At 48.2% G+C, this 6,657-nt stretch overlaps 1 non-coding gene across 1 annotated transcript; it reads left to right on the top strand.

Moving 5' to 3' along the window:
* Nucleotides 1-6,145: 6,145 nt before the first annotated feature.
* Nucleotides 6,146-6,218, top strand: Trnas-gga (transfer RNA serine (anticodon GGA)). Its single transcript has one exon. It is a non-coding gene; the product is annotated as a tRNA-Ser (tRNA).
* The last annotated feature ends 439 nt before the right edge of the window (nt 6,219-6,657 follow it).

Here is a 6,657-nt window from a genome sequence, read left to right as displayed (position 1 = left end):
AGGTATGCTCCAATGTGAATTTCAAGTAGAGCCAATTTGGTAGAAAAGACGAAAATGTGTTCTTTGGTATTTTCTCATGAGACATTTGCGTAAATAAGAGCAAGAATCAGGCAAACAGTCCGATATGTGCATTGTCAGGTGACGGCGACATTGTGTTGAACCTGTGACTCTATTAACGAGCACATCATTTTCATCACAGTCATTATCATTATCACTTCATCGAGTTCATTTTTTCATACATCTGGTGTAGCAAACTAGGCGCCTTGGCCAAGATGACCTCACCAGTATCATTAGAGACTATTCTCTCTCGCACATACTTGCATACATACATACATACATACATACATACATACATACATACATACATACATACATACATACATACATACATACATACATACATACATACATACATACATACATACATACATACATACATACATACATACATACATACATGCACACATGCACACATGCATACATGCATACATACATACATGCACACATACACACATGCATACATGCATGCACATACGGATCGATAGAAAGACCGATCAGAATTTTAAGCCAAGCTTATTACTCCAACCCAGGAAACGCGTGGTAACGTCTCTGTGGCCTTCAAGGAAGCGATTCGTCCGGTCAAGGTCACGCACTCGCCACGTGCGGTTTCGCGACTCAACCGACCATGCTTCGGGAACAAAGAGAAACAATTCGGGGCGCAGACAGCGCCTGCAGTGAAAGTATCTAATCGCCCGTTCGCTCCAAAGGGAGGGAGCGTAGAGTGAGATAATGGATAAGCGAAGGCTAGCTCAGCCATTGATATTTCCACAATAATCGATTGTTCGTTCGGAGGGGAGGGTTGCTGAGAGGAAAATAGGAGGAAAAGAGCAAGGGCGCTCGCAGTCTGAAAATGATGCATCAAAATTAACTGCGCTTCACCAGTACAGAGGCACTGCGAGGAGCAGCGCTGTGCGCGTTCTCTGCGCGCTCTAGCCCCCAAACAGACATTTCGCTGGACAAACTTGGCCTAGTCGCGATCTATGGATACGACCGAATGTATGTATCGTGTTATAGACGTAAACTCTTTGTTGGGGACGACCTTTGTCGACGCTCGAGGGAAATAAACTTTTCAGGTGGTGTTTAAACAATGAAACTATGGTTTGAGCACGCAGTTTCATTTATTTCTACTCATCAGACGCTATCCAGTACCGCGTCGATTTTTCCCTTTGATGTTTTTATTTGTAGTCATTTGTTAACCACTCGCTTTCGCTTTCCTGCCTCATTCGACTACACTCGACCCCTATCAACCGCCTGAAAGCCGGGTTATTCAGGGGAATGGTTCATCCGAAAATCATAAGCTATTCTTCTGGCGGATTCGACGTCATATTTATCAGCCAAAGCATATAAGCGACCACTTCTGAAGCTGTCCGCGCTGGGTTCAATCATTCATCGGCGCCATTGAAGCCCGTGTAAGCTCAACTAGCGACGCCCGTGGCACAACGTCTTCTCGGCCGTGCAGAGGATGGGTACAGGCAGGGGTGGGTCTTTGTTTCATCGTTGCAGCTTTGTTGTTGCCATTCTCTCGGCATCTGAGACATGGTGCGTCCCTCCAGGTCGTATCGTCGTGCCACGACCAAAGAGCCACGGTTGCGGAGGCGGAGTGTTCTTCGAAAGGTACTAGTCGTACCCGCAACACGCGGAGACACTTGTGGTTGTAAATGGCGCGGCCGTTTTGCTTAGTGGGAGGGAAGCGGTCTAAAGACGCCTTCATGCCGGTGCACGTACTACTCGCCTCCTTTCCTCTGGCCTCGCTCGCAGCCCCTTCAATTCTATCGCGCTCTCCCTATAGGAGACCTGCGGCTTCTGTAAATCAAATCTTGCGGCTGTTATACGGCCACTGAACAGATCGGCCGCATATATCCTGCCGTGTCGTAAAAGCCACGGTATCGCCGCCTGCCAAGCAAGGCAGAGACAATGGCGGCTGTCTGTGAATCCGTTTCCGTTCCTTTCTGTTATTATTATTACTCCCCACGCCGATACCCCGCACCACTACGCGCACCTAATCACCTCGAATGAAAGAAAAGGCGTCGCAGAACTATACTTACCCCAGCACGAGTGCAACGTCTGGAATGATTCTCCGAATTTGTCTTCGCGGGACCGCCCCGCGCCTTGCGGAGATAGACGCCATATTGAAAGTTGCGCGGGATTTTCCCTTGGCCAGTTTACATAGACGTTGTGTGTCTACCTACACAGTCGATAGACACTTGACTCCCAACGCAGGACCCATCTTATACGGGGAGGCTACGGGTGTTTTAATGAGGAGGCCCAGAGCTGCAAAAGCGACTTCACATCTGTAACTCAGCTTATATACAGCAAATCACAATGAACGTTCGCGTGTACAGGGTGGTCCTGTGAGTCTACTCGGTATAACTGCTACGTCCTTAACCTTATCTGGCGGAGTTCTTGCACCAAGTGAATGAAAACGCGCGAGTAAATCGAAAACAGTCGACCGGAAAGATCCTGCCTTAGCTTTACGAACAAAGTAGGGGATCTCTGGTAGCCTAGCACGCAGCTACTGGCCGACGATTTGACGTAGACGAGGATTAAAACTCTCAGCCTTGTCCATCTGCAAGAGTCTATTCTGTGCGACTCCTGATATGCTGAAAGCAGACTACCCGAATGTGACACAGCACGTAGTTCGGGGCGTCGGTTTCGGCGCATGTCACTGGTGAGAGGCACCGCGACCAGAACTACGTCACGATTGGAAACTGCCGCAGAATGAATACTTTTGAAAGGGACAGAACTAAAAATTCCGCCGCTGGGGGCTACGGGCGTCCCATTGTTAAGTAAAGAATTTTTACCCATCGCGTGGTTGCCAAACGTATTTTGTGCTTATTCTTCATTGAAACGAACACTGCGTATATGTCGTATATACTACCTGATTACAAATTTCAAATTTCGCTTCAATTTGCTGTGTGGCACATCCCACTGGCTCGGTGGTCGCTGCTGCTCCTCTGGGTGGGGCATCGCGACGAGTGCGAAGCTCGCCCGTATACAACTCAGGACCGGGCTTCGGCTAGGCGACGTTACGGCACCCGGCGGCGGTACGCTTCCCCGCTGGGTACATGCGGCGCGTGCTGAAGTAACGTCCTCTCCTCCTTATTCTATGTACTGTCGCTCCGATTACTCTGCTCGGGGTTCGCACAGGTGACGTTTCTTCGGCGGAAGCCCTGATCGCTATGTTTCATGGAACGCGTGACGTACACAAAATTGTTGTGAGGTACACAGAATCGCACTGAAAGTAGGAGCGCGAGGAGTGGAGTATTTTCAGCTGGAACGTAAGGAAACAAAGGGCGGTCGAGAGAAATACGAACACAGTGCTGCACAACGCACCGAACAGAAGGCGCAAACCGGGGATTGTGCGCCAAGAAAAGCAAACAAGCCACGCCGGAAGATGGTAGGCCGCAGCCGCACGTGCAATGCGATTCGCTTTGAGATGTAAAGGTATGAACTCAGGCGCACAGGGAGCTTCTGGCAATGGCGACCGAACGGAACGAGCTTCAGAGGGCGCTGTCCAGGGCGCTGTCAAGTTGGGACGTGGCGGCCGCAAAGTTCAACATAAAGTTCAACAGGGAATCAACAGCAGGTCCAACCAAGGTTTCGCTCTCAAATTCTCAGAAAGTTCTAAGCACCCCCTATTTTTGGTAATAATGCACCCGAAGGATCCCGGCATCCAAACCATTGATTGAAAGTTACCAAAACACCTGAAAACAGCTTCTACGCCTTGGAGAGGCTAGTCACGTTTTTTAACAATTCAGTGCGTGTAACTCAGGGGTCAAAATTGGGACCCCTACTCTTTTTCGCTTATGTTATTGACATCACTTTCTTTCCGCATTCTCCGGAGCTAATAATAATGCAGATGACACCAATGTCCTGCTCCTATAAAAAAATGTATTTGACCTATCAAAAAACGTGACCAGTATCTTTCATCACTTTCATTGTGGCTTCGGCAAAATGAACTGTAACTAATTCTGCAAAGATACAATGTCTATCATTTCAACCAATCATCAAACTTATAACAGAGGCAACATAACTTTTGAAAGAGCCACCATCTACAGGACAAGGAGCAAAAATTCTAAAGGTATGGCGTAACGAAAATATAACTTGGAACACTCACATTACACATTTAAGCAATGAACAGGCCTGAACTAATGGAATACTGTACCGAATCGCGCAGCTCATGCCACTGTGGTTAAAGAAACGCTGCATTACACCCTTATGCTTTTCTATGCTACGCCACGCTATGACCCTCCTCAAGAAAACCTCGGAAAGCAAAGGGGAGGATGTGGTACCTCATTGAAACAGACAAAGAATTTGGAAGGAAAGAAAGAAAGTGGAGAAAAAATGCCCGCCAGGTGGGATCCGAACCCGCGACCTCCAGAATACCGGTCTGGTGCGATAACAACTACGCTACCGGCGGGGCGATTTTCCCCTCCACTTTCTGGGGTATTTATGTTTAGGTATTTTTGTTTCCTGTGCTCGGGGGTGGTAGCCAGCGCCACTCGGAATACTCGGGGTGAAGGGGACCTTCTTTTTAACCCGCGGGCCGTTACTCGAGTGTCTACGACATGTCGCGAGTGGTCGACCAGCGTTGAACCATCTTAAAGGAGCCATGAAGAGAACACACAAGTTTGGTTCATTCAAAAGATTGTCTCGTTAGAATCATACTGACACCACTTTTAACGTAAACTTCGCTCAAATAAGCTACATAATTAGGAAAAACGGGAATGGTCATGCGACCCACCAGCTCATTTCCCGCAACAAAACCTATGATGTCACATGAGCTAAGCTCTGCGATTGGCGGAGGCTAGCAGAAGCAGACGCAAATTAGGTAGAGCTTACAAACTAGACGAACGAGCGATTTGCGCTTAAATTTAGGGCACATTCTTTACAAAGCAATAAGAAACAGTGGAAGTTACGAAAGCACATGTAAACATAGAAGTACTGATGCGTTCTGCTGTTCGTACTGCGCACAGCATGCTTGATTTAGCTGCACAGCACTACGGGGCTTGGGGTTGTCTCAGACGACACTGGCCGATTGACGCAAGCAACGGTGTCTTACGTGATCCCATTTGTCGAGCGAGCACTGTTTCAGGGAACGAATATTTTCTCCCAGAACAAAAACAAGCCAGGTTTAAATGCGGGCAAAAACAAACCAAACGCTTGCCACGGTATGGTGGCGCCATCTAGGTTACGGAACGTAAAGAAACGCGGGAACAAACTAACACCGCTGTACAGGGTGGAGAAAATCTTTGAACGGTCCCGTGCCGCCGCAATTGGGCCAACGGGCTCAACGCGTTATTCTTTTCATTTCCCACGAGACCTAGCAACGCGAAACAGACAATATGATTCAAACTTCTTCAGTAAACCGCGTTGCGGCGATAATTTTAGCGCGGTTTTGACACAATGACTTACGTCGGCGGCGAGCGAGCAACCGAAAATGGCGGCGCCAGCGTATACGTGTCTCTACCCTGTACGGCGGGTGCGTGAATGAAGGTACTCTAGGCTGCAGAGCGGGCGGTTCCTGTGATGTCATTTGGGACCACGAAAACGCACGATTGAGCGGGAAAATCAAAATTTTAACCTAAATTGTTTAATTTCTCAGTGAATAAAGCACCGTTTGTATCCGGACAAGCGCTGGGGGCACTATAAAACACGAAATCTTTCGAATAAAACCAACTTGCATTTTCTCTTCATGGCTCCTTTAAGCTTCCTATTGCACCAAGACTGCCAGAACAGAGGCCCTCGCTATGCATGTAGCGAATCAGAATAGGAAATGAGGGGCTCGTTGAAAATAACACAGAAATAAGAGTTGGCAGTCAAGAAAACCTCGGAAAGCAAAGGGGAGGATGTGGTACGTCATTGAAACAGATAAAGAATTTGGAAAGAAAGAAAGAAAGTGGAGAAAAAATGTCGTAGACGTAGATACGTAGATATGTAGTGGACACTCGAGTCATGGCCCGCGTGTTAAAAAGAAGGTCCCCTTCACCCCGAGTAGTCCGAGTGGCGCTGGCTACCGCCCCCAAGCACAGGAAACAAAAATACCTAAACATAAATACCCTAGAAAGTGGAGGGAAAAATCGCCCCGCCGGTAGCGTAGTGGTTATCGCACCAGATCGGAATTCTGGAGGTTGTGGGTTCGGACCCCACCTGGCGGGCATTTTTCTCCATTTTGTTTCTTTCTTTCCAAATTCTTGATCTGTTTCAATGACGTACCGCATCCACCCCTTTGCTTTCCGAGGTTTTCTTGACTGCCCACTCTTACTTCTGTGTTATTTTCAACGAGCCCCTCATTTCCTATTCTGATTCGCTACATGCATAGCGAGGGCCTCTGTTCTGGCAGTCTTGGTGCCATAGGAAGCTTAAGAGGGTTCAACGCTGGTCGACCACTCGCGACATGTCGTAGACACTCGAGTCACGGCCTGCGGGTTAAAAAGGAGGTCCCCTTCACCCCGAGTAGTCCGAGTGGCGTAGGCTACCACCGCCAAGCACACGAAACAAAAATGCCTAAACATAAATACCCTAGAAAGTGGAGGGAAAATCGCCCCGCTGGTAGCGTAGTGGTTATCGCACCAGACCGGTAATCTGAAGCTCGTG

The sequence above is a fragment of the Haemaphysalis longicornis genome, unplaced genomic scaffold (genome assembly GCF_048455015.1).
Source record: "Haemaphysalis longicornis isolate Haplotype H1 unplaced genomic scaffold, Haemaphysalis longicornis Haplotype H1 scaffold_1, whole genome shotgun sequence".
Lineage (NCBI taxonomy): Eukaryota > Metazoa > Arthropoda > Arachnida > Ixodida > Ixodidae > Haemaphysalis > Haemaphysalis longicornis.
Note: the sequence above shows the minus strand (reverse complement) of the source record. Positions and strands in the feature narration are given on the sequence as shown.